This window comes from Hemicordylus capensis, chromosome 3 (genome assembly GCF_027244095.1).
Source record: "Hemicordylus capensis ecotype Gifberg chromosome 3, rHemCap1.1.pri, whole genome shotgun sequence".
In the NCBI taxonomy this organism is placed as follows: domain Eukaryota; kingdom Metazoa; phylum Chordata; class Lepidosauria; order Squamata; family Cordylidae; genus Hemicordylus; species Hemicordylus capensis.
Window position 1 is genome coordinate 12,234,353 of NC_069659.1, and position 18,855 is coordinate 12,253,207.

The 18,855-nt window shown below is 46.4% G+C and overlaps 1 pseudogene; it reads left to right on the top strand.

The window, feature by feature from the left end:
• Positions 1–1,683: 1,683 nt before the first annotated feature.
• LOC128352065 (selenoprotein K-like) lies at positions 1,684–1,894 on the top strand (annotated as a pseudogene).
• The last annotated feature ends 16,961 nt before the right edge of the window (positions 1,895–18,855 follow it).

Here is an 18,855-nt window from a genome sequence, read left to right on the forward strand (position 1 = left end):
TAGAATCACTCAGGTTTGCTTCAAATTGATTCAAATTTGCATCAATTTGCACATCCCTAGAATTGCCAGAAAAGTGATGGTGCTTGTGCCTAGCAGGCACGGAGGTACCCTGTCTCTTTAACCAGCTCTCTCCTTCTTTTGAGTACAACTTTGCAGTGTGTGTGCATTTTACTCTGAATAACAATAGACTGAACAGTATGTAAGCTGGTATACCAGTGAATGCCAGTTACTGGTGACAGCAGCCAGGATCCAGTGCTGCCATCATACCTTGCTTGTAGGTATCTGAGAGGTACCAGGTTGGTCACTATGGGAAACAGAGGGCTGGGCTTGATGGACCTTAAATCTGATTCTGCAGGGCTCTCTTATGTTGATTCGTCTTATATTCATAGTAAAAGAAATCACCATAGGTACAACAGGCTCATCATGAGTCAACTCAAAACCCCAGCTGTGCGATTCAGTGCCTAAGAAAGCCCTGCATATGCTGGCTGCACCATTCACTTCAGGGGATGGATCAGCTCTTTGTGTACAAACTGGCTTATGTATGCAAAGCCACACTGCTCCACAGAAATAAATGGGTAGCCCTTGTGGGCATGGGAACTCTGTAGTTGGGCCATGCATCAGATTGGAACAATGATCAGTTCAGTTCTGATGTGATACAAGCCATATTGGGGCATTTTTCACCAGAAACAATTCTGATGAAAAATATCCCTGATATTGGCAACAGATTCAATGCAATGCCACATTGTATCTGCATTGCATCAAACCCATTTGAGGAGTGGGGGCCTTAGCTTTAAAAAAGATTCTGAGTATGCTTGCACAAAGGGGAAGGGGTGATTTTTGCCAACCACCGCATCCCTCTGAAGCCTGCTGTGCCTTTCAAATATATGTCCCTGAGGGACATCTCCCCTTCCCCATACTGCCAGAGCAGCATTCATCTTGATGGCAGTCAGTGAGTGCAGTGCTCCTATAGTGTGGGTCTGTTCATGGTACTCATCAGAATTAGGATTGGTATCGACTTATCCTGGTAATGATTGAGTTTTGCATTCTATCATTATGTCAGTTGCATTGCACTGATCCATCAGTATCAGTTCTATGCATCAGACTGGGGGTGGGGGCTTACCTTTACAGGATATCTGATGTTTAGAGGAGGAAGTGGCTACTCAGAAGCCAGCTACAGTGCTGACTTTCCCTCCATCTTCTCACCCTAGAACACATAGTTGCATTGTGTCCTTTTCCTGGTGTATTACTGGGTCAGGGGAAATGGCCACACCCAGCTATAAATAGTATAGGGCATGGATATTTTCTTCCCAGTAATGTAACAGGAAAAGGAAGCCACGCCATTGTTCCTTCTTCCTCTGGTGCATTCTAGGGTGGGAAGATGGAAGGAAAGTCAGAAGTTTGAATTGTTGCCCCCCGCCTTCTGTCCAGCCTAACTCCACTCAGAAGCCTGACTATTGGCTGAGTTTAAGAGAGCAAGCACTCCCCTAACCTGGCTGCCAGGATCATGTGTTTCCTCCGGTACCATGGAGACAGGTGCAGAGTCACAGAGTCACAGAGCCTAGAGTGCCCATTTAATGGGGGAATCCCCTAAGGCACCATGCTCATTGGATCCTTTGCAGCACACTCATGGCTTACATCCATAATTGTAGGGTGCCTGCTGGGTGGAGGTGGTGCAACGCTGCCATGGCTTACACTTCAAATGGTCAAGTGTTGGATAGCCAGAGCCGGGTTTCTTGGAGTTTGTCATCTATAACTGATTTCTTTTGGGGAATAGTAGACTTTGTAGTTATGTTTTATAGAGTGTCATTTGAGGAGAGACTACACATCTTCCTCCTCTTCAAGATATGATGATTGAAGAGGACCTCCAGGATTTCCTCATTGCAGAATGGGTTAAGTAAAGCAAATCCACCACCAATGTCTGGAGATGGATGAGGAAGGTAAATGCCTGCTTTTAAAGGCAAGCAACTGGTCATACATATTTGCAAGACTGAGAAGACCTGCAGTGGGGGTGGAGCAAATGGGTCTGAGGGCTGTTAATGTGTATGTCCAAGGTGATCTAACCAAGATTATCAGGGGCCTAGAGCACCTTCCTTATAAGGCAAGGTTACAACACCTGGGGCTATTTAGTTTAGAAAAAAGACGACTGTGGGGAGACATGATTGAGGTCTATAAAATCATGCATGGTGTGGAGAAAGTGGATCGAGAGAAATTCTTCTCCCTCTCACATAACACTAGAACCTAGGGTCATCCAATGAAATTGACTGCCAGGAAATCTAGGACCAACAAATGGAATTACTTTTTCACACAACACATAATCGTGGAATTCTCTGCCACAAGATGTGGTGACAGCCAACAACCTGGATGGCTTTAAGAGGGGTCTGGATACAGGGGTGTAACTATAATAGGACAGTTGTCTGGGGGCCCACTGCCGGGGGGGGCAGAGGCAAGTCACATGACTGACTCCCCCAGCCATGCACCCACCCGGGCTTCCTTCAGTTGTATCCATCCTTTGAAATTGATGTGAGTGTTAAAACCTGGAGCTACCAGAACAGCATGATAGATAGATAGATTTTACTAGGGGTGTGCAATTCGGGATTTCGGGTGGTTCGGCTCGGACCTGAACCGAATCACCCCTGTTCTGTTTTGTGCCCGAATCTGGGTCACCCGAATCACCCTTGATTCGGTTCAGATTCAGATTTAATCCGAATCCGAATCCAAATCAATTCGGGGGGTAAAAAGGGGCCCAGGGGCAAAATTTTGGGGTGGGGTGGTAGTGCCCAATGGGTAGAGTCTACCACCCCAATTTCAGGGGGATTGGGCAAAATCCTGATTTTTGGTGAATTTTTAAAGTTTTAGTGACTTTGGGGCAGTTTGGGGGCATAGTATGGGATCTGGGCAAAAGAAGTGGGGTGGTGTGGTAGTGCCTAATGGGTGCAGGCTACCACCCCAATTTCAGGGGGATTGGGCAAAGGGCTGATTTTTGGTAAATTTCTGAAAATTTCATGTCTTTGGGGCAGATTGGGGCATATTGGGGCAGAAAGTGGGGCCTGGGGCAGAATAGTGGGGTGGGGTGGTAGTGCCTAATGGGTGGAGGCTACCACCCCAATTTCAGGGGGTTTGGACAAAGGGCTGATTTTTTGAGAATTTTTGAAGTTTTAGTGACTTTGGGGCAGTTTGGGGGCAGAAAGTGGATCTGCCCCAAAATAGTGCGGTGAGGTGGTACTGCCTAATGGGTGGAGGCTACCACCCCAATTTCAGGGGGATTGGGCAGTGGGCTGATTTTTTGAGAATTTTTGAAGTTTGGGTGTCTTTGGGGCAGATTGGGGGCAGAAAGTGGATCTGCCCCAAAGGAGTGGGGTGGGCTGGTAGATAGTGCCTAATGGGTGGAGGCTACCACCCATCCCCAATTTAAGAGTGATTGGGCAGAGGGGTGAATTTTGATGAATTTATTTGTATGAGGTTTGTCTTCATAAGGTGAAGTGTGCTAAAGTGATTACTTCCTCATATTATTCATAGTAAAGGAAAGTGTGAAAAAGTGAAAGTGGGGTCATGAGAGTTGTTTAATTGAAAAATAGCTCATTTGCTATGATAGAATGAGAATTCACACCTCAGAAAAAACTTCTGAGGTGTGAATTCTCATTCTATCATAGCAAATGAGCTATTTTTCAATTAAACAACTCTCATGACCCCACTTTCACTTTTTCACACTTTCCTTTACTATGAATAATATGAGGAAGTAATCACTTTAGCACACTTCACCTTATGAAGACAAACCTCATACAAATAAATTCATCAAAATTCACCCCTCTGCCCAATCACTCTTAAATTGGGGATGGGTGGTAGCCTCCACCCATTAGGCACTATCTACCAGCCCACCCCACTCCTTTGGGGCAGATCCACTTTCTGCCCCCAATCTGCCCCAAAGACACCCAAACTTCAAAAATTCTCAAAATATCAGCCCGCTGCCCAATCCCCCTGAAATTGGGGTGGTAGCCTCCACCCATTAGGCAGTACCACCTCACTGCACTATTTTGGGGCAGATCCACTTTCTGCCCCCAAACTGCCCCAAAGTCACTAAAACTTCAAAAATTCTCAAAAAATCAGCCCTTTGTCCAAACCCCCTGAAATTGGGGTGGTTGCCTCCACCCATTAGGCACTACCACCCCACCCCACTATTCTGCCCCAGGCCCCACTTTCTGCCCCAATATGCCCCAATCTGCCCCAAAGACATGAAATATTCAGAAATTTACCAAAAATCAGCCCTTTGCCCAATCCCCCTGAAATTGGGGTGGTAGCCTGCACCCATTAGGCACTACCACCCCACCCCACTCCTTTTGCCCAGATCCCATACTATGCCCCCGAACTGCCCCAAAGTCACTAAAACTTTAAAAATTCACCAAAAATCAACCGTGAACCGAATCACGCGAATTTTTCATGCCCGAAATTTGGGTGATTCGGCTCATGCCCGAAAAATATCGGGGGACATCGGGGGTGATTCGGTTCGGCCCCGAATCACCCGAAATTGTTCGTTTCGGGCACAGATCGTTCTGTGCCCGAAATTTTTTGCACATCCCTAGATTTTACTATGCTTTTTGTTACCACTACTCAGCCTCATTTAAGATTTCTTTACTTCATAAGCTGAGCTTCAGTGAGGGGGTGGCATTTTAAAATTTTGTCTCTGGGCCCACTCCAACCTTGCTATGCCCCTGTCTGGATAACTTCATGGAGGTGAGGTCTATCAATGGCTACTGGTCAGAGGGCTATAGGCCACCTCCAGCCTCCAAGGCAGGATGCCACTGAGTACCAGTTGCAGGGGAGTAACAGCAGGAGGGAGGGCATGCCCTTAACTCCTGCCTGTAGGCTTCCAGTGGCATCTGGGGGGGGGGGGCACTGTGTGAAACAGGATGCTGGACTAGATGGACCTTGGGCCTGATCTAGCAGGACTATTCTTATGTTCTTACTTTTTCACACAGTGCATAATTAATCTATAGAATTCTCTGCCACAGGATGTGGTGATGGCCACCAGCTTGGATGGCTTTAAAGGGGTCTTAGACAAATTCATGTAGGACTGGACTATCAATGGCTACTCCTAGTCTTATAGCTATTGGCCACCTCCAGCCTCAGAGGCAAGATGCCAGTTTCAGGGAGCAACTGTAGAGGAGATGGCATGCCCTCACCTGTTGCCTGTGGGCTTCTCAGAAGCATCTGGTGGTCCAGTGTGGGAAGCAGGGTGCTGTACTAGATAGGCCTGGGGCCTGATCCAGCAGGGCTTTTCTTAAGTATCAGTCTCAATCCTGATAATGAGCACCATCCACAGATCTACACCACAGGAGCATTGCACTCACTAGCTGATATCCAGATTAATACTGCACTGGCACTATGAGGGAGCAGAGATTTCCATAAATTTCCATAAATATCCCTTCTCTTTGAAGCCTGCTGTACCTTTCATAAAATATGCCCCTGAGGGTCACATTACTCTCAGGGACATATTTTTGAAAGGCACAGCAGGCTTCAGAGGGAAGGGGAGATGAGCAAAAATGCGAGCACAGCATTCATCAACCACCTTTCATCAACCACATCTTCAGAGGCAAGATGCCTCTAAATACCAGTTGCAGGGAGCTACCATAGAGGAGATGGCATGCCCTCACCTGGCATGCCCTCATCAACCACAGCATTCGTCAACCACCACAAATAACCTACTGTTAGAAGCTACTGTCTATGGATCATAACCCATTTGGAATAACCATTTTATTTTTCAGATTAAAAGGACCAGAGTTGAAAGCAAATAGAGGATTAAAAAATGAATAAGCAGTCAAATGAACCTTTCCTTTTAGGATGAGTCATACAGCTCCCTGCAAAACTTACAATAATAAACCTTTGGACGCTAAGGTGGTATTTGCGGGAATGAATCTCTTGTAGAGATGAGATTATAAACCTAATTGTAGCAATGTTTCCCACTGAGGAATATCTGTCAGGTGGTTGCACAAATCCCTTACAAAGGCATATTTTCAAAGCAGTGACCTTTCCCGTCTTTTCATGTCTCTTTCATTTAAATTATTTCTCCGGTTTTATCAAAGCCACTTTCTCAGAAATCAGAGAGATTAGATCTAGGGAATACTGACTGAAAGAAAGAAAGAAAGAAAGAAAGAAAGAAAGAAAGAAAGAAAGAAAGAAAGAAAGAAAGAAAGAAAGAAAGAAAGAAAGATGTACAACAGGAGTGTTTACTTTTTTAAAAGTGTACTTGCTGCTAATGACATTTTTTCTTTGCCTTTACATCTTAAATGACTCCATATTTTGCACAGCAATTGTGTTGTCACTAGGGATGTGCTCAAAACATGATTCGAAGTCCGAATCGTAAGCACATCCCTTTAAAACGGAGGGCTTACACAGCCCCTTTAAAGGGGAGGAATGCAGGTCCATACCTTCTCCTCCTCTGATCACTGCCATTGCCGTAACACCCCCTGCCTGCAGCTATGCTTGCATGCCAGCAGGGCATCTTTCTGATGCCCCTGCATGACACCGGCATGCACATGGCCTCTGCGCATGTGCAGTGGCCATTTGTATAGTCAGAATGCAAATGGCTGCTATACATGCATGGAGGCCATGTGCATGCCGGCATCATGCAAGGGCAGCTGGGAGATGCCCCACTGGCACACGGGCATAGCTGAGGGGGGCGCTGGGTTTCTGGCAATGGCAGTGATTAGAGGAGGAGCAGGTATGGACCTGTTCTCCTTCAAGGGGCTGTGTAAGCCCTCATTTTAAAAGGCTGTGCCCATGATTTGGATGCCGAATCGCATTTCGAATACATCCCTAGTTGTCACCGAAACATTGATGTTACAATGGTGTCTCCTATAAATCCTTCCCACATGTTATGTTCGATGCATGTACAATCTGTGTACAGCGGACACATGTACAGATCTTACACACATACAGTTCTTCACATGTTATGCTGTACCCATGCACAGCAGTACACTTCCTGGCTGACATTCTCTGTAGGGCTATGAAAAAGGAAGTAATCCTGAGAGATGCAAAGAGACTGTAGCCTAGTTTAACTGCATAGTAGTATTTCCCTGCAGCCCCAGCAGCAGCAGAGGTAGAGAAGGTTTGATTTTTGCTTCTCTCTCCTCCCTCCAGATGGAATGTTTACTTCCAGAAATCTGCCCCTGAGGGCTGCATGACTCTCAGGGACAGATTTCTGGAAGTAAAAGCTTCACACCTGGATTGAGAAGAGAGCAGCAGCAATGGTGCCTTCCCTTTCCCACCATCACTGGAGGAGTTACTTCTGAACACACACACACACACACACACACACACACACACACACACACTTACACTTTTTGAAATTTGGTATCACCCCTAGTTTCAGGAAAAAAGTATTTTTGTTTTCTGCTATATGCTAATCAACCATGTAAGCCTTCTCAAGATTTCAGTCCATATAGGCCAAACTTCCAACACAATGGCTGCCTTCGCACATAACGCCAAACCATGGGATGACAAACCTTAAACCAGGAATCATCCTGCAGATTATCTTCCATCCCGAGTCTGGCAACCTCTAGTTTCAGGGCAGAGAAGCCCCTGGTCCTCTGAGACCACATCTCAGCTAGCTCCATAGTGCTCGTATCAAGGCACCAGCACATCAGCAGGGTGGTAGCCATTGGCCACAATCTTCAAGTGGACGTGCCCTATTACTGGTAATGGGGAGATAGAGAGGGGCACTATTATCCTGTTACTCTGGAAAGGAATCATGATGACCTCCTAGGAGGGGATATGTATATGGGGGGCGGGCAAAGGGGTCTGGTCCACTGTGACAAACAATAATCTTGGGATGGCCCAGTCAAATCAATCCAGGAACCCCCACCGCACTCCTGCTCCAGTGTCAACTTGCCAGCCAGGGATTAGTCCACTCATGAGAGGGTCAGTCCACTGGGGAGGACCAGAGGCTCCATGAGCTTCACGTCTCTGTTGAACTGCACCCTCATGAGTTAGGTCATCCAACTATAGGGGCCTCCCCTGATGTGGCCCCTCCGGTATATTTGTTTAAAAATAGAACTCATACACCTTGCCTTCCCCTCTACACTCAACCCCTACAGACTCCTGGCTGCACCAGGTGTCCGGCTGATTCCCTGTGGGCTCAGTCTGACAAGATCGGAGATGGCTCCTAGAACACATTCAAAATTCCCGGGCTGGGAATGGCATAGCAGTGTATACTAGTGCTGCCCACTAGTCTCCGCAACCTGGAACATACTAAGGCGTGTGTGGATCTAGCAATGGGGTTGGTTGGTGAAACTCTTCCAGCCCGGATACGTGTCTCTATGAGAGAGCAGTCCTTGGGAGAAGGGGCATTATCACACATTATTAGTGTTCAGTGTACCCCATGATGGTTCTCATGAGTCATGCCGGAGATGGCAGAGCCACTCAATAATTCTAGGGACTGCCTTTCAACTGAGACCCTGGGTATCAGTCCCCTGACATGTGTTTTATTTGTTGGGAAACAACCAGGTTGCCTGGTTCATGGGGCCACCAGGATTGCATGCTCTTGTGCAAATAGGTCTTCAACACTTGATATGTAGAGAACTCTCTACAAAGTGCCTGTCTTGTCATCCCACCCACTTGTCCTGCAGATTGCCAAAGGGGGAGAACATGGGACCCCCCCCCCGTTCCACCAATGTGGCTTTCCCCTTTAACTAGGAGTGTTCACGGAACCGTCTGGCTCGGACCATTCGAGGCCGGACTGGCCTCGAACGGAACCAGGTGTAATTCGAACACACACCCTGGTCTGGTCCGGTGCCGGACTGGTCCGCAATTTTTTTAAGGGGCATTTGCGCGTGCGTGGCGGCCACCAAAATGGCAGCCACTCACTTGTACGGAGGCCCAAAAGGGCCAAAAAGGCTTTGGTTACCAGCCACGGCGGTGATGAGAAAGGCCGGTGGGGGGGAGAGAGAACCTGCACCCCCCCCCTCCCGCGTTGCTACAGCAAGCCCCCCAAAGGGGCTACAGGTACTTCTTTAACATTTTTTTTAAAATAAAAAATAAAAAAATTCGCGGACCGGTCCGGACTGGACCCGGCGGTCCGGTTCCGGTCTGATGGAACCAGGGGTGGTGGTGGTGGTTTGGTTCGATCACGAACCCACAAACCCCTGGACCGAACCGTTGGACCGCCGGACTGGTTCCGCACATCCCTACCTTTGACATGCTCTGAGTCTTAGGATGTGGCAATGCAGTGTCCCTGTTGCCGGGCAATAGCTGGAGGAGCACAGAGACAGTGGGAGGCAGGGCAAGTGCTCGGAGAGGCAGCAAGCATGAAGCGTGGCAGGCATAGTGCTGGTCCATTTCTGGGCTCGTCTGAGACACCCTCTCTATGGTTTGGGCAGCATACGCAGCACAAGGCAGAATCCAGATGAAACAATGCCGCCTTCAATCCTCAGGTTGGAGCAGTGAAACTCACTACAAACCAGAGGTTCCAATTACATTTCTGGACCAAAAACCTCAGGTTGCTTTTGTGACAAAACCACTGTTCCACACATTCGGACAAGCTCAAAATGGAACCTCTGGCTTGCTAATGCCAATGGCTTGGCATTATGTATGAAGGTGGCCGATATCTCTATATATCCAGTTTGGTACTATATTATAAAGTGGAGAGAGGGTCAGAGATCTTGGTGTAGCCTGCTCTCTTATGCTTGATTAATGGTACCTTGTCTCTAGGTGACTAATGGCACTTTAGGATCGTACAAAGAGATTGATGGAATCCAACTTAAGGATGACACTAGTTTGCCGGGCTGGACTGAATTCCTAAAATGATTTTGTTGTGAGATCCAGCTCAAATTTTTGAGAGCTTTTCTAGATCTGAACAGGGTGCTCAAAGGATGTGGTTTGGAACTGCTACTGTCTGCCTGTGTACTTGCTTCTGTGACCCCTAATGCCAACTCAAACTGTACCTTTGTAAAGAGAAAGTTTATTGCAAAGATGTTATACATCCTGTAGAAATTATATTGTTTTAATTTAAGGGAGAGGGGGGAAAGCCCAACAACACTCCTCTTTCCTCTGATCTAAGGGAGGAGAGCTGGTCTTGTAAGAGCGAGCATGACTTGTCCCCTTTGCTAAGCAGGGTCTGTCATGGTTTGCATTTGCATGGGAGACTACATGTGTGAGCACGGTAAGATATTCCCTTTAGGAGAGGGGCTGATCTGGGAAGAGCACCTGCATACTTACATGTGGAAGGTTCCAAGTTCCCTCCCTGGCATCTCCAAGATAGGGCTGAGAGAGACTCCTGCCTTCAACCTTGGAGAAGCCACTGCCAATCTGGGTAGACAGATTGGAGCTAGATGGACCAATGGTCTGACTCAGTATATGGCAGCTTCCTATGTCCCTAGGTTTGTAACATGACCAGAGATGATCCATGAGCTTTACCCTCTCACACAAATGTCAAATGCTTTATTGAATAAATTGCCAATCAATAGCAAAATGCATACAGGTTATACAAAAATAATTTCAACATTTCTGTTCTCTCTAGGATCCCTAAGAAAACATATCACCAGACATCTGATGGCTGGTTGGGAGATTCGTGTCAATTCTCTTAGCAGCCTGCAAGAATTCCAGTTCTCAGATTAAAGACAGCCCTGATTTAGAGTTGCCCTGAGTTTATAAATGCTCCTTGTTTTCGCCAAACTTCACAAAGATCCCATATTCTTCCTCTTTTGTCAAGATCAAGGTATCCTGCTACCTACATAAGAACATAAGCAGATAAGACAAGCCCTGCTGCATTAGGCCCAAGACCTATCTGGTCCAGCATGCTGTTTCACACACTGGCCCACCAAATGCCTCTGGGAAGCCCACAGGCAAGAGCTGAGGACATGCCCTCTCTCCTACTACTATTCTGCTGCAACTGGTATTCAGAGGTATCCTGCCTCTGAGGCTGGAGGTGGCCTATAGCCCTCAGACTAGTAGCCATTGATTGACCTGTCCTCCATGAATTTATTTAAACCCCTCTTAAAGCCATCCAGTGTGGGCTATTATCACATCTTGTGGCAGAGAATTCCATAGATTGATTATGCACTATGTGAAAAAGTCCTTCCTTTTGTCAGTCCTAAATTTCTTGGTGATCAATTTCACGGGATGTTCCCTGGCTCTAGTGTTACGCAAAAGGGAGAGAAATTTCTCTTTATCATAATACAAGTTACAGAATCCACTTTTTGAAGCCTTACTTCTCTGGTCCCAGAAATGCACACGGTTCTCGCTGCTTATTACTCACTCTCCTGGGGGAGGCGAACAATTTCCCTTTCTCTGTCATAATCTATCGTTGTCTGTCTCATCTCCCCCATTCCTGTGGCTTTTATGTTGATTGCAAATCTTTTCCCTCTAACCTTTGCCTGAATAAAGCAAGAGCTTTATTCAGACTCATGCTAACTTGGCCTTTACTTAGTCAGAGTGCTTTAAGAGCTACAAAACTGGCCTGGGTTCCATTGATAATATGAGCTATTACTAATCCCTCTGTTGGCCTTCCAGCGCTCTTCCCTCCAAAGGAAACTGACCTTTTAAAGGCCTCATTGACCTTCCCACTTCTTGGGGAAGAGGAAGTACTCAAACAAATGAGATGTCCAAAAAGTTTTTTTAAAAAAATTTCCCCAGAAAACAAGGAGCAAACTGGGGCAGAAAGTTTTTTCTATTGACTGAATGTTCCAAAGGGAAACGATGCTATTTGAGTGATAAATTATACCATTCGTATATTACGTAATTTGCAAACATATCTAGTTGTGTGTACCTGACAGATAAGATAGAATTTGTCTGGGTTTCCCCTCCAAAGATCTACAGAAAAACATAGATGGGAGAATGCATATAGGTTTTGGTATTATTATCAATTTTGTTTCGTTTTCCTGTTCCTTGAATTATTTGCTGGAAGAAAATTTAGCATGGCACAGCACTCTTAACAACATCTTATTTTTAACTAGAGACGAATTGCTCTTTTACTCCCCTACAGTCATTTAGGAAACTGTCAGAGCTCTAATAAAAGATTTTCACCTCCCTCTTAAGAGATGGATATGGAAGGAGCAGCTGAAATAGCAATATAGCACTTACGGCAGTCAATGGGAAGGAAGAGTGATTGTTCTAAATGGAAAAATTAAACTTCAGGTTGGCTCAGGGCTAAAATGCTAGACTAGTAAATAAAGCGTGAATATGTTTTATTTAAAAAAGATGTACAGAAGGTATCTTGCCTGCTCTGGGATGGGGTCATAGTCTTCCAGAAGGATCTAGTTCAGTTTTGGGGTTCTCCTGACCTAGCTCTGCTCCTGGAATACCAGTTATGGCTTCACCTGGAAGCATTTTTTACCAGACTAGGCTGGGTGCATGAACCACACCCTCTTTTGGATATCAAGCATCAAGCCACCTACATGCTGTAGTAACTTCCAGGTCTTGGAAACTGTAAACTGCTGTTCACGGCACTTCCCTTGGAAGTTATTCAGAAAGTGGAGATAGTCTAGAATTCAGCTGCTTGGTTGTTGGCTGGGACTGGCTGCAGGAAGCATATAATCCCACTCAGCCTTGAGAGATACAGTGTGGTATAGTGGTTACAGTACTGGACTAGAACTGAGGAGACCAGGGTTCAGATTACCATTCTTCTGAAGTTCATTGAGTGACCTTGCACCAGTTATGCTATCTCTCAGGGATAGGGTTATTGTGAGGATCAAATGGTGGTGATAGTGGTGGTGGTGGTGGAGGAGGAGGAGGAGGAGGAGGAGGAGGAGGAGGAGGAGGAGGAGGAGGAGGAGGAGGAGGAAATATGTAAAATATGTGCACTGCCCTGAGTTCTGTAGGGGTGCTCCTGCTATTCTTGATTTCTGAACTCCTCTTTGGATTTGCAAGTTTCAGTTGCCTGATCTTATGTGTGACATGACTCCAGCACATTAGCTATCTGCTAGTCTTCCATTTTTAATGTCAGACTTTGAAGAGACCACTGCACATTCATATTCTCCCACACCTTGCAGTTCCTTCTGGTCATGTGTGTCTTTCTTTCTTTCTTTCTTTTTTGCATCCAGTTTACCAAGGTCCCAGAAGCTCTGTGTGCATTGGAAATCAAGGGGGAAGAGACACAAATTAAGAGAAGGAAAAGAAGATACTTGTGGATGCACCAATTCTGGAATTTTAGAAATTCTTCATATGAATCCAAAGAAAGACAAAATAGAATGCCTGGCAAAGCCAGTCCGTGACACAATAATGGGAATAACCCCAGATCCAGGTCCTATGCAAGCAGGGGCAGATGCAGATATATCCTTATAAAATATATCCCTATAAGCAACAGACCCACTCTACCTGGACAGTAGCCATAAAACCACCTGGCAGTCTTTTAGAGAAACTTTCCTCTTAAGTAGCTAGACCCAGCAAATGAGATTTTCAATGAGACACTATGAATCCACTCTAATTTGCTATCATAAAATCCACACTCAGAATACCTCAGAAACAACAGAACCCTGTACCCCATGGGTTAGCAACCCATGGGGGTGGTTGGCACCCTATGTGCACTACACCACCACTCATTCTGGGACACCCCAGCACCCCCCAAGTACACTTATGGGGCTGCTGAAAGCTCCATTATACCACCTTATGAGGAAAAACCTTAAAGACGCGTAAACTTCAACAATTCACCAAAAATCAGCCCTCTGCCCAAATCCTTTGAAAAAATTCAGGTAGCTTCCTTGCCCCTACCCGGCACTACCACCAAACCCACACCGCTCTAGGCCACCCCTTTCCCCCTGATGTGAAGCAATACACCTTCCATTATACCTAATGGGGGGAAACCTTAAAAACGCATAAACTTCAACAATTCACCAAAAATCAGCCCTTTGCCCAATCACTCTGCAATTGGGGTGGTAGCCTCCAGCCATTAGGCACTATCACCCCACCCCACTCTTTTGTCCCAGATCCCACGTTATGCCCCCAATCTGTCCCAAAGACACTAAAACTTCAGAAATTCACCAAAAATCAGCCCTTTGGCCAATCCCTCTGCAATTTGGGTGGTAGCCTCCACCCATTGGGCACTACCACTCCACCCCACTATTTGGCCCCTGGGACCCAAAATTCGAGCAGACATCACATCAGACCTTTTTGCATTGAAGTCAATGGGAGGCAAAAAGGCGGGAAATTCAAATAGACGTCATTGCTCAAAATGGAGGGGGGGAAATAAGGCCACAAAATGGAGGTCCGAAACATCCGAATATTTCGGATCCGAAACGGGTGATTCGTTTCGGATCTGAAATTTTTCGGAAATCGTCGGGGATGATTCAGTTCGGATCCGAATCACCCGAAATTGGCTGTTTCGGGTACAGATCGTTCTGTACCTGAAACATTTCGCACATCCCTACTATTGGTCTATCTAGCTCAGTATTGTCTTCACAGACTGGCAGCGGCTTCTCCAAGGCTGCAGGCAGGAGTCTCTCTCAGCTCTATCTTGGAGGTGCCAGGGAAGGAACTTGGAACCTTCTGCTCTTCCCAGAGCAGCTCCACCCCCTGAGGGGAATGTCTTACAGTGCTCACACTTCTAGTCTCCCATTCATATGCAACCAGGGCAGACCCTGCTTAGCTAAGGGATAATTCTTGCTTGCTACCACAAGACCAGCTCTACTCTCCTTGCTCAGAGGAGCTATCCAAGGTCCTGACTCTTTTTCACTGGGAGCTCACTGATGCCTGCATCGCTTCCAGATCTTGACCTTGGCAGAGAGACCCCCAGCTTAGTCCAGAACAGGATGAATGGATTGTAATGGAAGAAAACAGCTTACCCCTTATTTAAAGATCCAGCTTTTGATCTTTTCAGTCCTAAATAGTCTGGAAATATGCCAGTTCTGCGAACACCTCCTGCAGTATGCTCTTTTCTATACAGTACAACCTTTAAGAGACAACAGCTCTGACAACAGCTCAAGCCAGATTGACACATTGTAAAAGCAAGGCCTTTTCTGTGGTGGCACCTTCCTTGTCCATCCCTCTCCCAGCAGGCTTGTTCTATTAAGGGTTTAGAAGAAGCTGTTGGTGGAAACAATGATCTTTGGCTCAGTCATATGGGAGTTGGAATATGAAGTTTCATTTGAGCTCTTGCTGTTAATATTTTAGCTACAATATATCCCTGCATGTGGAACTTTGAATTGGCTCTTAGGGTCAGTGTATAGGATTATTTATGACCGGAACAGGTCACCACAATCCATTTGCCTGCAGTTTTCCTGTGGTGATGCTTTCTTGTCAATGGGTCTCTCAGGCCTACGTTTAATGTATTTGACATATTTGTACCTTAACCGGTTCTTGGGGGATTCTCTCTCTTTTGGGACATGGTTAAACATTATTCTAGGGACATGGGGTGGGGGACATGCAAAAGAAATGTTTATCATGTGGAATCAATGGCAAAATTCACCATGCACTTATGTTATATCATTCTGTTATGAGTGACTGTCTAAACACATGTCAGCTTCTTTGGCCAAGTTCATATATTGCCCATGTGCAGTGGAATGGGCAAACCTCTTCCTCACAAAACAGGTCGAGATTGTATTAATCAGCACCTCCCCTCAGCATGTTTCACTCATTTCATCATGAGGACATCTGCACAGAGGAGAGATGGGGGGGTATGGGGATGTGGCCATTTTTTAAAAAAAACAATACCTTACCCTCTTCGGGGGAGTTGTTGGAGGCAACAAAATGGCCACTGTGCTGGAGGGGGGAGGCCTGAATGGGCTGAAGAGCTGGCCAAACAGGCCAATTTGGGCTGCAAGGAAGGTTGGCGGGGGAAGGGGGAACCTCTGCGGACCCCCCCCCCCGCTCGCCGCCTCCAACAACTCCCCCAAAGGGGGTAAGGTTAATTTTTTAAAAGGTCCGTGAACCCCCCCAGACTGAACCCAACGGGGGTGGGGGTTTCGAAAGGGTACCAGACCAAACTGGCCCGGTCTGGTTCAAGTCTGGTTCAGACTCGAACCAAAACTGGGCCAACCTGTTCCATGCACTTCCCTACTCAGTTGTAGGGCATCTGCTTTGCATACAAAAGGTCCCAGTTTCAGTCTCTGGTATTTCCAGGTAGAACTGGGAAAGACCCACCTGAAACTCCAGAGGGCTGCTACTAGTCAGTGGGCAACATCTAGACTACAAGAGAGGAGGAAATGTCATAGATTGTTTATGTATTAATTATTTTTCTATGTAAACCACTTTGAGAAGTTTGGTTGAAAAGTGGTATATAAATATTCATAGTAGTAGCATTAGACAGTAGTAGAGAGTAGTAGTAGTAGTAGTGGTAGCAATAGCAATAGCAATAGCACTTACATTTATATACTGCTTTATAGCCGTGGTAGTAATAGAAGTAGTAGTAGCAGCAGCAGCAGCAGCACCAGCACCAGCACCAGCACCAGCACCAGCACCAGCACCAGCAGCAGATCTCCCCTTCCCTCTGAAGCCGACTGACTCCCAAAAATATAAATATGTCTCTGAGAGCTGTGTGATCCTCAGGGACATATTTTCAGGAGTCACAATTGGCTTTTTGTGCCTTCCCCATAGCACATATGCAGAATTACTACACATGTACGTCATTAGTCAGGATGTCAGCTGCTGTTGACAATACTGAGGTAAATGGATCAGTGCTATGCTTCAGGATAAGGCAGCTTATGATTCATTACTTCTTTTATTATGCTTTGCATGCAAAAGGTCCCAATTTCAATCCCTGGTATCTCCAGGCACGGTTGGGAAAGAGCTTTGTCTAAATCCCTGAAGAGCTACACTGCCAGCCAGAACAGACGTAACTGAGCCAGATAGACCAAGTGTCTGACTCAGTATAAGGCAGCATCCTATGTAGATCTGCAAAGAATACTGCAGTCAACGTATGATGAGCCAGAACACTATCTAAATCTTGACAACGCTCACCTGAGCTTTGATGAGGTAGAAAATTTACTACAATGTGACCTACCCCCTGAAGTTTCCATGTGGCAAACCTGTCATTAACAATGTGTAAATTTACCATGGTGGGGTGTTTTGACCTGCCATGTATATGAAAACTGAGGAGAATGTTACTTAACAAAAAATAAATAAAAATTCTCATGTAAATCATCCCATATGGGAGCTCACACCTTTCTTTCAGCACACACAGTACTGGCAGTTCTCTTTTGTATGACCTTAGCAAGTGCTTGGCTAGCATTAGTCACTTTTCTTCACTTCATATCACTTCATGCAAACACCTCTTAAAGAGGAACATCAGTGCAAGAGAAGATGAGGAAATGGTCCTCTTTGGTTGTGATTCACCTGGAGGGGCAACTTGTGTGGAGTGAATGTATGAATCCTGCCTAAGTCTTACCGTTCGAGGCAGACAGTCAAGTTTTTGATTTTCCATCTCAAATTCCTTTCAGCATTACAAAGAACCTCCACTCCGGAACAATTTGTAGCTCGGAGGTTCTACTGTTTTCCTCTATCACAAAGGTGTATGTCAAAGGGTGGGAAGCTAATAGGTTTTGGTGAGAGGTTGTTCCTCATTTATACGGCCCCTTTCATCTCGTAGAACTGCATCATGTCTTTGTGAAAAATAAGTAAACACCTTATATCTTTCATAGGGTGCCTGCTTCAGATTTTGTGGGTCACAGGTCTGTAAAAGCTGCAGTATTTATTAAGGGTATCAGAGGCGAGGAAGAAGAAAATAAGATTAGGACAATGCCCACTTTACTGGAGGAGGAATCAATAGCAGAAAAACTTAAACCTTTTATTGACCTCACACTGTCCTTTCTGTCACATGGGATCCAGGCTCATCTCTGAGGCAAGGAGAGACAAATGTCCCTATCAGCACAAGTGAACCGAGCCATATCCATCATCAGGAAATAAGGAATAGCAGAGTTCCTTTTCTATTCCTTGCCTAGGAGCTGCCGTCCAGGCGTGGATGACTTGTTTGTCACTGTGTTGGAATGCTGCAAAACAGAACATCAGGTTCTTCTGGGACCTTCCCAATAGGGGCAACATCAGGGGACCGCTGATCATCAGGGGACCGCTGTCGAGAGCTCAGGGCCCTCAGAAGGACCCACTGCTAACTCCTGAGAAAACCTCTGTGCCCATAAGCTATGTGTCATGGTGGCAGAAACTCTCTCAGGGTCCATCCCAGAAGAAGGGAGCCCATGGACAGAAGGGGCTCCCTCCTGGAACCTGCTGCAGCTCTCGGTGGTTCTATGGTGCTGCTGTAACCACAACCATGTGAAAAGGTCCCCCTGCACAAGGCCTACAACTGCCTGAGTGGGGCCCAGTGGGTGGGTCTTTCCCACAGAATCAACCCCAACCCCAGGAAGCAGAACCCCACACAAGGTGCCCCACCCAAATAGTTGCAGGACTGTAGCAGAGGCAACCTTTAAATCGGTGATTCTCTCTTCTCAGCAGGGGGAGAGCAACTTGTCCCTATCCAGCACAGCACAACATCTTTCCAGTGGTTGTTTCTGGTGTCTGTCTTTTTGTATTGTGAGCCCTTTTGGGACAGAGAACCATCTTATCTACCTACCTACCTACCTGAACCACTTTGAGAACTTTGGTTGAAAAGTGGTGTATACATAATATTCCTCATCATAAATCTACCCCAGAAATCTAATGAAAGTTAAAAGCACTCCCTGAGCTGGGTCTCACGATCAGTGAGACCTGGTTTGGGAAGGTAAGAGGGGACAACAAGCTAAACCGCTCTCCCCACAGACAAGCAGGGCGGGAGCCCTGGGTCGTCGAATCGGTCGCCCACATGACTGCCGGCTCCGTGACGGAGCCAGCAAGGGCTGGGAGGATCGTGGGCCACGCAGCCCCCAGAAGCTCCAGTATGCCCTGCACAGTATGCCCTGCCCAGCTTCGGAGACCCCCGAAGCTGGGAGGCAGCTTTTTGCC